Source organism: Triturus cristatus, chromosome 6 (assembly GCF_964204655.1).
Source record: "Triturus cristatus chromosome 6, aTriCri1.1, whole genome shotgun sequence".
Classification (NCBI taxonomy): Eukaryota; Metazoa; Chordata; class Amphibia; order Caudata; family Salamandridae; genus Triturus; species Triturus cristatus.
Window position 1 is genome coordinate 1,375,423,545 of NC_140589.1, and position 16,608 is coordinate 1,375,440,152.

General features: G+C 48.7%; 1 long non-coding RNA gene across 1 annotated transcript in view; it reads right to left on the reverse strand.

Annotated features, from left to right (window-relative positions):
* Window positions 1-401: 401 nt before the first annotated feature.
* The window catches only part of LOC146821429 (uncharacterized), a 40,112-nt gene continuing 23,905 nt past the window's right edge, over window positions 402-16,608 (reverse strand). Inside the window, exons 3-4 of the long non-coding RNA XR_014963171.1 lie at window positions 12,055-12,316; window positions 402-905 (exon numbers count right to left, since the gene is read on the reverse strand). This is a non-coding gene — a long non-coding RNA (uncharacterized LOC146821429). The remainder of the gene's footprint in view (window positions 906-12,054; window positions 12,317-16,608) is intronic.

Consider the following 16,608-nt stretch of genomic DNA (forward strand, 5'->3'; position numbering starts at 1 on the left):
TGTCATCACCAGTGCATTGCGGGCACGCAAGTTATAGTTAGCTCAACTAACTATGACGGGCAAATTTCTCTGGTTTTATATGAGGCAAATGTCCAAGTAACTATAACGTCCCTGAAACCTATGGTTTTTTAAGTGAATATTTATATATATATATTCTTCACAAAGAACCTGGTATAGATAGAGGCTGTTGTATAGGGCGGTCCTCACTCAGGGTACCGGCAACCCTGCAATATACAACACTCAATTCCTGATGTTCCAGAAAAAAAACAAGGACACCTTGGAGGTTGCAGTGTAGAGATCTTTACTGACTGCACCAGTAACGCGTTTCAGCTTACGCCTTGGTCACGCTAGAAGGCTAAGCAGTAACAGCACGTATTTATTTCACAAGTGCACTTAACAGAGTGAAAGGACAATTACACCAATAGAGAACAATTCATGCAACCCATGGCGGCCATCTTAGCACTGTCAGGGATTTCATGACTGGAAGGTTTTTGTATATCTATATGCACCCATCGCAGGGCGGTTAAAACCATGAGTCAATGTCAATAGCAGAATAACAATTCATCAAATGCTTTTATACTTAGAAAAATATTATAAAGTATTTTAAAACCTTATATCACGTTATGTACATGAATTATATTTGCACATTAGTGTTTGACTCTGAACGGTGTTCACCGCTCCTATAGCACATCTGCACCAATATGATACAGTTGATAATAAGGTTTAGCTACCTTGATCTGTGAACCAAATGTCAGTTAATAATAACCAGCTCAATGGCTGCAATGTTATAAGCCAACCAATGGTCCAATATCAGATGTGCGCAAGAAACAATTCTGCCCAAGTGGGTGAAGGATTCCAGATATGTTGAACGAGTACATGGCCTGCATTAAACAAGTACACCTCACCTAGAAATGTGAAAAATAATAAAATCATAATTACAAAAATGATGTATACAACTGTTAAAAAGAAGACAATAAAAATAGGCAGCATATCCATATTTCAAATCAAATTGCACATCTACATTACATTAAGTTTGTTATTGTACGTGTACTGGTAGCTCCTCACTTGGAATTTAATCCCAAGGGGATCATAGTTTCTAGGCAATGATATATTGTGACTCTAGTTGGCATAATGCAAGTTCTTTGTTTCCACCCCTCACTTTATCGAGAACAATAGGGCTTATTGCAAGGGTAAATTAGTGCATATATGTAGTACGTTGTGTTGCAGGTAAGGGCTTTTTAATTTGCAAATTCCCTCTCTCTGCTTGCTATAAGAAGTGTTGTACAGTCAATACTATTGCTACAGGCTTTACACTTCTTGCAGCACCGAAAATCTGGTCGGCTAGTATTCATTGGTCCACCCTTTTCAGTCACATAATTAGGGCTTAATCCATCTCTCAAAGATCTGTTCCTCTGAAATGTGTTAAATGTGATACAATTAACATACTTAATTTTCAATTAAATAAATAATATTAATTTACAACTAATTTGAATTAATTAAAATTAAACTACTTCCAACCCTGTACCCCTTTAAATGCCAGAACCCGCACCTAAAACTTAAAAAAGAAAAACAAAATGCAAAATTAACATAATTATTTAACAATTAAATAAATAATATTGAATACAAACAAATTATTAATATATTATAATTAAATATTTCCCACCCTGTACCCCTATAAACCCACAACCTGCTATGGTACTAAAATAATTACATAAAATTTCATAACTACTAAAAACTTAAAAACTTGACAACTATATTATTATACTATTGGACTGATTATGAGTTTGGCTCAGCGGAGCCGGCGCAAAGCTGCCTCCGCTGTGCCAAACTCGTGCAAGGCTGCCCACGTACTGCCGACCGTATTAGGAGTTGGAAATTCACAACTCGTAATCAGCTCATTCGGTCCTATGGCCTTTCCCATGGCAGTACCCATGGCAGTACCTTGAAAACAGGCATTGCAATTGGAACTGCCATAAAGTTCCAGAATGCCATGGAAGGAGACGTCCATGCCATGCTGGAACTTTGTGGGGGTAGATGTTGTGTCCCCCCGAATGTATCCCCATGGCAGGGCGGCCATTGGAACCCTGCAGGTCCCCCTTTGTTCCTCCACCGCCAGCCTTTTCATGAAAGGCTGGCGATGAACGAACTCGTAATTTGCGCCAGTCCCTGCCCAGAAAATCGTGTTGTGGCGCAGCGGTTCACCACTGGCACAACTTTGTTATGTTATGTTATGTTAATAAAACGTATTGAGCGCACGAATACCCGGAGGTGTCTTAGCGCTAAGACAGAGGTAGCCCTAGCTGAAGCAATTCGTTTTGAAAAAGCCATGTTTTTATGTCCTTTCTGAGGGTGATAAGTGAACCGGCATTTCTAATAGCAAATGGTAACTTATTCCATAATTTTGCCGTGCAGTACGAGATACAACAGCTTCCCCAGCATCAGGTTTGGATCCTAGGAAACCTCCATGAGTCTGGCATCTGAAGAGCACAGATGTCTGGCTGGGTGATACCAGGAGAAGAGCTTCTTAAGAAATGTTAGCCCGGTGTTGTTCAAGGCCTTATAAGCTAAGCATAGTGCCTTGAACTTAATGCACTGCACAGTGCCACCGAGAGCCAGTGAAGTCTTCGAATTTCCTTGGTTACTGACTCATACTTAGGGACATTTAGTAGAAGTCTTGCAGATGCGTTTTAATCATCTGGAGCTTTTTTTAAATATTGCTTCTGCATATTAGGTAGAGTCCATTGCACTAATCTAACTTAGACTGCACAAGAGTAGTCACTACCGTCCTTTTGGAGTCGTCAGGAATATATGGTAAGATCTTCTTCAATTTCTTGATCGAAAAATGGGTGGTAGATACAATGGCATTAGTCTGCTGAGAAAAGGTGAGTCTATTATTGATCAGCACCCCAGGTTTTTTGCCTTCTGGACTGGTTTTGGTAGTTCCCTCATCTCCGCCGGTCAACAAAGGTCATCCTATCTGGGTTGCAGATTCCCAAAGATTACCACTTTGGTTTTCCCGGAATTGAGCCTGAGAGAATGGTTACCCATCCATCCATTTATTTCCACCATATAGCTTTGAAAATGCATTGATGGGGATGCTTGACCTTTATACGCTGCCACCACCAACTGGGTGTCATCAGCATATGATGTGAGTTCAAAACCGAAGTCTTGGATCAACTGCGCAAGTTCTGAAACATACATGTTATAAAGTGCCGGACTAAGCGACGAGCCCTGCGGGACACCGCAATGGAGGACATAAGGTGTTGATTTTGACTGGCCTAGTGCCACCGTTTGTCTCCTATCCTTTAGAAAGGAGCTCAGCAGGGCTAGTGCCAGGCCCTTGACCCCAGCGTTTCCAGCCACGCTATTAGTAAGTTATGATCCACAGTATCGAAGGCCGCCGAAAGATCAAGGAGGATGAGGGCGGCAGCGAACCCCTTATCCATCACCTTCCTGATCTCTTCGGTGGCCTTGATTTTTGCTGTTTCTGTACTGTGTTGTACGCGAAAACCAAACTAGGAGGGATCGAGCAAGTCAATTTTTTCTATAAACTGTGATAACTGCCTATCCATAATTTTCTCTACTATTTTTGCCAGGAGTGGGAATCTGGATATCGGGCACTAGTTATTGGAGTCAGAGTCATTTAATTGTTGTTTTTTTTAACAAAGGCAGTATTGACTATTGATGCATCCTTCCACATGGACTTAAGGTCCCGGAACTGAACATATTGTTAAAAATTTCTGTGAGTGCAGGGCTAACCTCCTTCGCTATCTCTTTAAAAAAAGCAGGAGGGCACTGCTTTGTAAGTCGTGATATGGCAGACGGTGTACCACCACTAATGCGCCACCGTGAGTCTGGCTCGTAATCAGGCCCTACATTTTTTTTAAAGATATAACTGAATAAGATATTTTAAACATCAATATAATTTATCTTAAAAATAATATACTTGACAACGTTATTCGTGCAGACGATATTCCATATGATGATATTTTGGAGACAATATTTTGGTATGACGATATTGTAATTTTGATATTTTGTCTGAATAACGTCCTCAATGATATATAAGAAATATTGTTCGTAAGTATAGCAATTCTAATTCCCATCGTAAATCAGGCAACTGGAGGTAGAAGCAAGATTGTGACTTTTGAAGCGGTCGGGTGCTGCGGCCGGTGTTGGACATAATTTGGTTTGGTTGCGACACAGTGCAGGGAAAAGTTATACCGCCGAGGTGAAGAAGCTTTTTTGAGGTTTGGTGCGTTTGACAACTCGGATTTCCGGGCTCACCAGGCATTTCTGATTCGGTGTTACATGGATGGGGCAGAGAACGAACAACGTGGCTGCTGGCCATAATTGAAGGCAGCGGCAGGACCCCTCATCTGGTAATGGCCGGAGTGAGAGTGCCACAGGATTTACGTCCAGACATAGCTTTCGCTGTGTGACAGGAAAAATGGATGCGAGTGAAAACAAGAGGAAGACTGACCTGCTCCCCTCTCTACATCCCCCACCTGCCCCTAGGGTGTCCAGCCCCTACATTGTTGATCTTTTAAGGTGGTCAGGGGATACTCGAGTGATCCCAGAAGTGAAGGAGAGCGGTGTGATGGACCAGAGTGCAGCAGCAACATGCAGGTTTATTGTCAATTGGGATGGCAGCAACTCAGCTTATGGATCAGGCAGCTGTTGATGTTGAGGTAAATCAATCTAATATCTCTATTGTACCATTGCTTTCTGAGAGTACTGGTGCAATATGCTCTCTAGAGGGACAGCATGTTATAGGTAGGAATTTGGCACTGTCTGAAGGTCGGGGAGAAACATTGGCGAAGGAAAGGTGAAACAGGAAGCAATTGCTGCCCAACAATAGGTCTGTTCCTGAATTCATTTTGGAAGATAGTCACTGTAATCCTCCCAGACCACTGAATAGCTTTTGTGAAAACACCAAGGCAATGCGCAAGTGACATGGTGGGTTCTAAGACTGGAGGTCTGGACACTTGACCTCCTGGTAGGTCGCTCCCCCCTCCGCTGCAGCTCCGCCTGCACCCCCGCTGCCGCTACTCACTGACCGCTGTTGCTGCCACCGCTGGTGAAATCGAGGCCCTCCTCCACCCGCAGGCTTCCACCTGCGCCTCATCCCTGGTGGCCAGTGGTGGCCCTTAGGTTCGTTGTTCACTGTTCGTTTTGCTCTGTTTCCTTTTGCTGCCTTTGCTCTGTTCCTGAATCTGTCCGTGCCCCCTGCCCCCGCTGGCCGCTCTGCTGTGCGCCCCCTGTACTTTATACAATGATCGCCGCTTTGCTCTGTGCCCCCTGCCCCCCGCTCGCCGCTCCGCTTGTGCCCCCTGTAGTTTGCTTTCTGTATCCCGCTCACCGCTTCGCTTTGTGTCCCTTGTACTTTGCTTTCTGTATCCCGCTCGCCGCTCTGCTTCTGCCCCTGTATTCTGTATTGTGTAACCTGATCACCACTCTGCTTGTGCCCCCGTATTTCTGTATAGTGTAATCAGATCGCCACCTGCTCTGTGCCCCTTGCTTTTGTTCTCCTTTCGCTCCTCGGTGCCCCGTGCCGGTCTCCCATCCTCCGTCCCCGCAGCTTCCTCCCCTGCAGCCCCGCCCCCTCCGTGCCCATTTGCCACACCCGTCCCTCGCCTCCCGCCTCCCATCTGCTCCCCTCTCCCCACCTCTCCATAAATGGCGGCCGCTGCGCGGCCGAAGGTGCACCTAAGGCATGCCCACCTGCGCCCGTCCGCGCCTGGACCGCGCCCAGCGCCAGAACCCCTGGCCCTCGCACCTGCCAGGCCGACCACCTCCGCTACGACGCCAAGACCCTCATTGCTCTCAACCCAGGAAGGACCCACACCTGCTGCAAGGTCACCCCGAGGTGCACCCACAGCCCCTTCTCCTGCCGGAACTGCAACTTCTCCTGCCACAAAAGCACCAAGACACCCACCACAACGGAAGCCAACCAGCTCAGATGCATACTGATCAACACCCGCTCCGCACACAAACACGCCGTCGAACTCTGGGACCTACTCAACACCACATCACCGGACGTCGCCTTCCTGACCGAAACCTGGATGAACGAAGCCTCCGCGCCAGACATTGCCATAGTCATCCCAGACGGGTACAAGATCACCCGCAGAGACCGCGCAAACAGAGCCGGAGGAGGTATCGCCATCGTCCACAAAAACACCATCAAGATCTCTACAAACACCAACGACACCCTCAGCACCGCCGAGCACATGCACTTCCAGATCCACACAGACCCCAAGACCACCCTAAGAGGCACCCCCGTCTACAGACCACCAGGACCCTGGCCTCATTTCTGCGACTCCATCGCCGACCTCATCAGCACGCACGCGCAGACCTCCACCGACTACATGCTCCTCGGAGACCTGAACTATCACCTGGAGAACAACAACGACAGCAACTCCTCCACCCTGAACAACAATCTCCCCAAAGTCGGACTCAAACAGCTCATCACAACGCCGACCCACACCGCCAGCTACACACTTGACGCAATCTTCGCATCAAGCCCCCACGTCACCTTCAGCCACACCTCCGAACTCACCTGGACTGACCACCACTGCATCCATTTCTCCTTCTGAAAATCACTCACACACCACCGCACCCTACAGACCCCCCACCGCCGCTGGGGAAAAATCACTGAAGAACAACTACAGACAAGCCTCGCACTCAACCCTCCGATGAATCCCACCAACTCGGATGATGGTGCACTCTCCCTCGAACGCTGGATGAACGATTGCGCCAACACCATCACACCGCTAAAAAAACCCCACCAACAGAGACACCAGCAGAAGAGTCAGCTGGTTCACCCCGGAACTCCTCGACTCCAAACGCACATGCCGGAAACTGGAAAACACACGGCACAGCAACAAGACGCCAGAAAGCCACATTGCCTACAAAGACGCCATCCGCAACCACCACCACCTCATCAGGACCGCCAAAAAGACCGCCTTCACAGACCGCCTTGACAACAATGCACACAACAGCAAGGACCTCTTCACCATCATGAAGGAACTTTCCAACCCCAGCTCCAACGCCAACGACATCCCACCATCACAAGCCCTGTGCGACTCACTCGCCACCTTCTTTCACCGGAAAATCACCGACATCCATGACAGCTTCAGACCCCAGACGACCCCTAATGACCACACCGCACCAAACCCACCGCACCGCACCCCACCGCCCACGACACCCTGACAACCTGGGCCAACGTGAGCATCAAGGACACAATCAAGACCATGGGATCAATCCACTCCGGTTCCCCATCCGACCCCCTACCACACCACATCTTCAACAAAGCCAGCAAGTCCATCGCACCCCACCTGCACAAAATCATCAACCTCTCCTTCAAGACCGCCACCTTTCCTGAGAACTGGAAGCACGCAGAGATCAACGCCCTACTGAAGAAACCCAAGGCAGACCCGAGCGACCTCAAGAACTTCCGGCCCATCTCCTTGCTCCCGTTCCCAGCTAAAGTCATCGAGAAGATAGTAAACACCCAGCTCACGCGACACCTCGAAGACAACAACATCCTAGACCCATCACAATCAGGATTCCGCAGCCACCACAGCACCGAGACCGCCCTCATCGCCGCCACAGATGACATTAGGATCCTGCTTGACAACGGCGGCCCTCATCCTCCTAAACCTCTCCGCCGCCTTCGACACTGTCTGCCACTGCACACTACGCACGCGCCTCCACGACGCAGGGATCCGAAACAAGGGCCTGGACTGGACCACCTCCTTCCTCTCCGGCAGAACTCAGAGAGTCCGCCTCCACCCGTTCCGCTCCGAGGCCTCCAAGATCATCTGCGGCATCCCACAGGGATCCTACCTCATCCCAACGCTGTTCATCGTCTACATGGCACCACTAGAACGCATCGCCCGACAACACGACCTCAACATAATCTCCTACGCCAACGACACTCAGCTGATCCTCTCCCTCACCAAGGACCCCCTCACCACCAAATCCAACCACCACCAGGGAATGAAGGCCGTCGCTGACTGGACGGAAGACAGCCGCCTCAAACTGAACACAGACAAAATGGAAATCCTCATCCTCTGATCCAACCCCTCCGCTTGGGACGACTCTTGGTGGCCCACATCACTGGGGTCCCCCCCGGCCCCCACTGACCACGCACGCAACCTGGGAGTCATCCTCGACTCGAAACTCTCCATGACCAAACAAGTCAACGCAGTCTCCTCCACCTGTTTCAACACCCTCCGCATGCTCCGCAAGATCTTCAGACGGATCCCGACAAACACGAGGAAAACAGTCACCCAGGCCCTGGTCAGCAGCAGGCTCGACTACGGTAACGCCCTCTACGCCGGATCCTCATCCAAGCTCGTCAGCAGACTACAGAGAATCCAGAATGCCTCTGCACGCCTGATCCTCGACGTCCCGCGCCGCGACCACATCACCCCCCACCTGAAGAACCTGCACTGTCTCCCCGTCGACAAAAGAATCTCCTTCAAGCTCCTGATCCACGCACACAAAGCACTCCACAAAACCGGCCCAGCCTATCTCAACAGCCGACTCTCCTTCTACGTACCCAACAGAGAACTCCGCTCCGCTGACCACGCCCTGGCCACGGTCCCACGCATCCGGAAAACTACTTCCGGAGGCAGATCCTTCTCCCACCGCGCCGCCAAGACCTGGAACACCCTCCCCCTCCGCCAAACCGAAGACCTGCTGACCTTCAGGAGACAACTCAAGACCTGGCTCTTTGACCACTAACAGCCTCCCCACCCAGCGCCTTGAAACCCGCCCGGGCATGTAGTGCGCTTTACAAGTTGCTTGATTGATTGATTGATTGATTTAGCAGAATGTTTCTTCTCTTTATCCAACAGCAAGGAATGGTTGGAGGAGGACTTGGAACCTTTGGATAGCACAATTTGAAGCATCACAGGTGGATCCTGTGAAGCTAATGAATTGCTGATGGCTTGGAAGCCTAACAGGAGGAGTAATAAGCAGATTTGGGCAAGAGTAGACCTGAAGTGGGACTATTCTAGTGCAGCAGCACATTTACCAGATGATAAATCCAGGGAATCTTTGAGCATGAATCCTCCAACACTAGAGCTCACCTATCATACAGTTCTGGCACGATTGATAATTGGAAAGCCCGAGGAGCGGTGCGCAAGCTGCAAGGGTCAGTGCGGAAAGTTGCTAAAACCTGTGCCACAATTGCAGATTGGACGGCTAATCTGGAGCAGAGAGTTACAGCCCGAGAAACTGATATCGCCGCCTCTAAGGGGCTCACCAAGGCTCATGATGCACAGCTAATACATATACAGTGGAAGTTGTAGGAGCATGAAAATTGTCAAAGAAGAAGCAACATGAAAGTTCTCGGGGTCGCGGAGGGAGTGGAAGGGTCAGACGTGAGAGCATTTCTGATAGATTTATTTAATGAGGCTTTTCCGGAGCTTCAGGGATAGAGCTGGTCGCAGGAGATTCAAAAGCGCACAGAGCCCCAATGGTTTTGAGGCAGATGGGTAATGAGGCAGTAAAATCCAAGACAATTTTGGGACATTTTGACAACTTTTTGTTAAGGCAAGTGATCTTTGAAAAAGCACAGATGGACTCAAAGCTGACTGTGGAAGTATTTTGTGACTGTGAACTTTTTGTACGTCCAGTTTTCTGCCATGTCACAGTTGAATGGAGATGGTGGCTTAGATAAGGGTGCATAGGTATCCTGAATAATCCAGCAAGCTTATATGGTATAACAAGACAACTGTCTTCACTTCAGGGTCTGTAGACAATTAGCCATTGTAGGCACTAGATAATAGTCGGGGAGGAAAAGAATATAAAGACTGGGCAGGATTTAACTTGATGGGTCTCTTCTTTATTCTGGGTGTATTTCTCTATAGGACTTAATCATGGCTAAGGGGGCTTTTTTCTGGTTTTATCTTTATCTTGGCTTGATTAGGATCTCAGGTTTCTTTTTCTTTAAGGTTAGTTAGGACAGTTTGGTGCTCCAGGTTTTGACGGTGAGAGATCACTCATCTAATACAGACCAATGGGTGGTCTGTATGCTTCACGTGGGTGGGGTGTGTGGGCAAGGGGGGAGCTAGGGGGTGGAAGGGGAATTTAGAGGGATTAGGGTGGCTCAGGAAGGGGGGAATCAAAAAAGGAGCATGATCAGGAAGAATTATGAATTGCTAAGCAATGGAGCTTGTTGAAATTTAAACTATGTGGTAGTGATCAGATGCCTAGCCATTACATAGATGTCACATGATGTATGCTAACAAATTGTCTATATGCTCAGTTAATGGTTGTGGGCTAAATGATCGGGACAAAAGGTTTAAAGTGGCTGAAATGCTTCATATGTGGCATCTGGATACAATTTGTGATCAGGACACTCATATATCTTAGAATAAGAGGGATCTTCTTCAAATTAGGGGTTATATCCTGATGGCAGGTACTTCACAAACGGTCCACACTAGAGGGGTAGCAATATTTTCTAAAAGAGGGTTCGATTCTTTGGGGTGCAAATTAGCGGATAAACATGGTTGTTGGGTTATCATGGAGTGTCAGACTCCAGGTGGCAAGCTTACTATTTGTTCTACTTATGGTTCTAATCTGGAGGAAGCTGTGGTTTGGGAACAGCTGGCGGCATGGGCTACACAGTTAGTAGTGTGTGGGGATTTCAGTGTTTATTTGGATATTGGTGGTATTAGTAAACAGGTGGCTAAATATATGGGTAGGAAACCTGGGGTTTACAGGGCACTATCACAATTTTAAAAAACCCATGGTCTGGTTGATATATGGACTAGGTTGAATGCTCCAGATCCAGGCTACACCTACTTTTCACATCCTCACCAAAAGTATGTCCAACTAGATTACTTCCTAGTGCCTTAAGGGCTGGTCGGTAAGGCTGCTATTAAACCGTTATCTAGAATCATTTTCTCCTGCAACCCACTTTTCTTAGAACTCAAAGGGGTAGGGGCAGGATGATGTCCTGGCCAATGGACATTCAAAAGGAAATTGCTCCTTAAACCCCAACTATATAGAACATATGAAAAAGAGGATAATTAAATTCTTGGAGCTACATAGGAATAGTGCTTCAGGAGGGGTTGTTTGGGACTCTTTCAAGGCAGGAGTGAGGTAAAGTGTTGGACTTGGCTCTCTCTTTATGGTCATCCTGAAATGTTTTGCCATCACCCTTCCTATATTCTGAACTGTTTTGGCATCTGGACTATGCACCCTTTACCACTTCTAACCAATCCTAAAATGCTTGTGCTCCCTCCCTAAAACATGGTAAAATTAGCCTACACCAGTCTGGTACACTTAATTTACTGATACCTCTCTAGTAAAATGGTACTGCGAGTACCCAGGGCATGTGAATTAAATTCTATTATTGGTATTAATGAACCAGCATTACTCATTATGCCACCCATTAAAGTACCACAATATTGTAGGCCTGCCATTGCAGCCTGTAGTGCAGTTTTAAACTACCAACTTGACCTCACAATATAACCCTTTTCCAGGCCGAACCCTTCCTTTTTAAAGCATATTAGTCACCTCTACGGAAGCCCCTAAAAAGTCAATAGGGCAGGATGTATTGTATTTAAAAAGTAGGACATGTGTTTTGAAGTTTTATATGCACTGGGTCTGTCAAAGTCTTTAGAAGGACAGCCTGGACCCCCGAAAGACTGCCTTATGGCTGGAGGCCTGCCTTGTTCTCCAGAGGACTGATTTGCTGCTACCAGAGGATTTACCTGCAGCTTGAAGCCTACCTTGCTCCCCAGAAGATTGCACTACTATTAGAGGCCTATCCTGCTGTTTGAGTCCAGGACTACCAGGGGACTCCAAAGGCTAGTTGACTGGCCACCTGTGTGAGCTACAGGGACGAAGCAAGCTCCAGAGACTTAGAACCCAAAATCATGTCTCTGCTGGACTGTGTCATAACACCTCTAATGGTGCCCCCCCATGTCCTGTAATCTTGGAAGTGATGTTAGAAGTGCTGCACCTGTCTAGCTCTAAAGGTTGGGAAAAACTTTCTCCAAAAAGTGCCAGAAGATCCAATCGAAGAACAGGACCAACCTGCCACTCGATCCATCCAAAGTGCATCACTGGCCGGCCTGACTTTGCGGAAGCTCCTTCTACGTTTTTCTCCACAGCAGCAATCCTGTTCAGCGGGACCTTTGACCGACAGTATCCAGCCTCATTGAGCCCTCTTCAGTTACAGCTTCCAACTTCATCCCACTGGAAGATTTCAACTTTGAAAAAGTTGTTTAAGTCTGAAGGTAAAAATCTTCACCGGGCTCGACCGCGACAGGCTCCCCATCAATGATTATATAAGTAACTGTAAACAAAAAGATAGTACCGATCTAGTTAGGTGCCATGGTTAGCCATATACGTAGCATAATGGTACAGGGAAACAATTATTGTTTATCCACAATAGCCCACTAATGTACGACTAGGTACATCCAGGACATGAGAACTTGTTACACACAAACGTAAATATCAACTACAGAACGAGTAAGACAATAAAAAACCGTATGGTTTTTAGTCTCGGGCAAAAAGAGCAAATCAAATGTTTTGCTTCCAGGTTGAGAATAAAGCGGTACAAAAGGGGGGGGTGATGGACGGAGCATCAGAACCAATCAAACACTCACACCCAGTCAACAGATCTGGGTTTGATCCATCACCGTTCTTTAGCCCACTCTGCCACCCCAGTTCAGACATGGCCATATGCAAATCAGTCTGACCCTGTGCCTCATGGGAACAGTCCAGCCCGAACTGCCAAGCCATGCCTTCCCTGGACCGGAAAGAAGCTTCCTAGGACCGGTTTCTGGCATTTCAGCCGTCTTCAGCCAGGCTTGCTTGAATCCAGTGGCAAAGTCAGCAAGGGACTCACGTCTGAGCATACCCTGCCAACTTATGGAGCACAAAGCGGTGCAAAAGGGGGTGGTGATGGACGGAGCATCAGAACCAATCAAACACTCACACCCAGTCAACAGATCTGGGTTTGATCCATCACCGTTCTTTAGCCCACTCTGCCACCCCAGTTCAGACATGGCCATATGCAAATCAGTCTGACCCTGTGCCTCATGGGAACAGTCCAGCCCGAAATGCCAAGCCATGCCTTCCCTGGACCGGAAAGAAGCTTCCTAGGACAGGTTTCTGGCATTTCAGCCGTCTTCATCCAGGCTTGCTTGAATCCAGTGGCAAAGTGAGCAAGGGACTCACGTCTGAGCAGACCCTGCCAACTTATGGCGCACAAAGCAGTACAAAAGGGGGTGGTGATGGACGGAGCATCAGAACCAATCAAACACTCACACCCAGTCAACAGATCTGGGTTTGATCCATCACCGTTCTTTAGCCCACTCTGCCACCCCAGTTCAGACAAGGCCATTTGCAGGGTCAGACTGATTTGCATGATGTCTGAACTGGGGTGGCAGAGTGGGCTTAAGAACGGTGATGTATCAAACCCAGATCTGTTGACTGGGTGTGAGTGTTTGATAGGTTCTGATGCTCCGTCCATCGCCACCCCCTTTTGTACCGCTTTGTTTGCCATAAGTTGGCAGGGTATGCTCAGACTTTGAGTCCCTTGCTCACTTTGCCACTGGATTCAAGCAAGCCTGGCTGAAGACGGCTGAAATGCCAGAAACCGGTCCTAGGAAGCTTGTTTCCGGTCCAGGAAAGGCATGGCTTGGCAGTTCGGGCTGGACTGTTCCCATGAGGCACAGGGTCAGACTGATTTGCATATGGCCATGTCTGAACTGGGGTGGCAGAGTGGGCTAAAGAACGGTGATGGATCAAACCCAGATCTGTTGACTGGGTGTGAGTGTTTGATAGGTTCTGATGCTCCGTCCATCGCCACCCCCTTTTGTACTGCTTTGTTTGCCATAAGTTGGCAGGGTATGCTCAGACGTTGAGTCCCTTGCTCACTTTGCCACTGGATTCAACCAAGCCTGGCTGAAGATGGCTGAAATGCCAGAAACCGGTCCTAGGAAGCTTGTTTCCGGTCCAGGAAAGGCATGGCTTGGCAGTTCGGGCTGGACTGTTCCCATGAGGCACAGGGTCAGACTGATTTGCATATGGCCATGTCTGAACTGGGGTGGCAGAGTGGGCTAAAGAATGGTGATGTATCAAACCCAGATCTGTTCACTGGGTGTGAGTGTTTGATAGGTTCTGATGCTCCGTCCATCGCCACCCCCTTTTGTACCGCTTTGTTTGCCATAAGTTGACAGGGTATGCTCAGACGTTGAGTCCCTTGCTCACTTTGCCACTGGATTCAAGCAAGCCTGCCTGAAGACGGCTGAAATGCCAGAAACCGGTCCTAGGAAGCTTGTTTCCGGTCCAGGAAAGCATGGCTTGGCAGTTCGGGCTGGACTGTTCCCATGAGGCACAGGGTCCGACTGATTTGCATATGGCCATGTCTGAACTGGGGTGGCAGAGTGGGCTAAAGAACGGTGATGGATCAAACCCAGATCTGTTGACTGGGTGTGAGTGTTTGATAGGTTCTGATGCTCTGTCCATCGCCACCCCCTTTTGTACCGCTTTGTTTGCCATAAGTTGGCAGGGTATGCTCAGACGTTGAGTCCCTTGCTCACTTTGCCATTGGATTCAAGCAAGCCTGGCTGAAGACGGCTGAAATGCCAGAAACCGGTCCTAGGAAGCTTGTTTCCGGTCCAGGAAAGGCATGGCTTGGCAGTTCGGGCTGGACTGTTCCCATGAGGCACAGGGTCAGACTGATTTGCATATGGCCATGTCTGAACTGGGGTGGCAGAGTGGGCTAAAGAACGGTGATGGATCAAACCCAGATCTGTTGACTGGGTGTGAGTGTTTGATAGGTTCTGATGCTCCGTCCATCGCCACCCCCTTTTGTACTGCTTTGTTTGCCATAAGTTGGCAGGGTATTCTCAGACGTTGAGTCCCTTGCTCACTTTGCCACTGGATTCAAGCAAGCCTGGCTGAAGATGGCTGAAATGCCAGAAACCGGTCCTAGGAAGCTTGTTTCCGGTCCAGGAAAGGCATGGCTTGGCAGTTCGGGCTGGACTGTTCCCATGAGGCACAGGGTCAGACTGATTTGCATATGGTCATGTCTGAACTGGGGTGGCAGAGTGGGCTAAAGAACGGTGATGTATCAAACCCAGATCTGTTGACTGGGTGTGAGTGTTTGATAGGTTCTGATGCTCCGTCCATCGCCACCCCCTTTTGTACCGCTTTGTTTGCCATAAGTTGACAGGGTATGCTCAGACGTTGAGTCCCTTGCTCACTTTGCCACTGGATTCAAGCAAGCCTGGCTGAAGACGGCTGAAATGCCAGAAACCGGTCCTAGGAAGCTTGTTTCCGGTCCAGGAAAGCATGGCTTGGCAGTTCGGGCTGGACTGTTCCCATGAGGCACAGGGTCCGACTGATTTGCATATGGCCATGTCTGAACTGGGGTGGCAGAGTGGGCTAAAGAACGGTGATGGATCAAACCCAGATCTGTTGACTGGGTGTGAGTGTTTGATAGGTTCTGATGCTCTGTCCATCGCCACCCCCTTTTGTACCGCTTTGTTTGCCATAAGTTGGCAGGGTATGCTCAGACGTTGAGTCCCTTGCTCACTTTGCCACTGGATTCAAGCAAGCCTGGCTGAAGACGGCTGAAATGCCAGAAACCGGTCCTAGGAAGCTTGTTTCCGGTCCAGGAAAGGCATGGCTTGGCAGTTCGGGCTGGACTGTTCCCATGAGGCACAGGGTCAGACTGATTTGCATATGGCCATGTCTGAACTGGGGTGGCAGAGTGGGCTAAAGAACGGTGATGGATCAAACCCAGATCTGTTGACTGGGTGTGAGTGTTTGATAGGTTCTGATGCTCCGTCCATCGCCACCCCCTTTTGTACTGCTTTGTTTGCCATAAGTTGGCAGGGTATGCTCAGACGTTGAGTCCCTTGCTCACTTTGCCACTGGATTCAAGCAAGCCTGGCTGAAGATGGCTGAAATGCCAGAAACCGGTCCTAGAAAGCTTGTTTCCGGTCCAGGAAAGGCATGGCTTGGCAGTTCGGGCTGGACTGTTCCCATGAGGCACAGGGTCAGACTGATTTGCATATGGCCATGTCTGAACTGGGGTGGCAGAGTGGGCTAAAGAATGGTGATGTATCAAACCCAGATCTGTTGACTGGGTGTGAGTGTTTGATAGGTTCTGATGCTCCGTCCATCGCCACCCCCTTTTGTACCGCTTTGTTTGCCATAAGTTGACAGGGTATGCTCAGACGTTGAGTCACTTGCTCACTTTGCCACTGGATTCAAGCAAGCCTGGCTGAAGACGGCTGAAATGCCAGAAACCGGTCCTAGGAAGCTTGTTTCCGGTCCAGGAAAGGCATGGCTTGGCAGTTCGGGTTGGACTGTTCCCATGAGGCACAGGGTCAGACTGATTTGCATATGGCCATGTCTGAACTGGGGTGGCAGAGTGGGCTAAAGAACGGTGATGGATCAAACCCAGATCTGTTGACTGGGTGTGAGTGTTTGATAGGTTCTGATGCTCCGTCCATCGCCACCCCCTTATGTACCGCTTTGTTTGCCATAAGTTGGCAGGGTATGCTCAGACGTTGAGTCCCTTGCTCACTTTGCCACTGGATTCAAGCAAGCCTGGCTGAAGACGGCTGA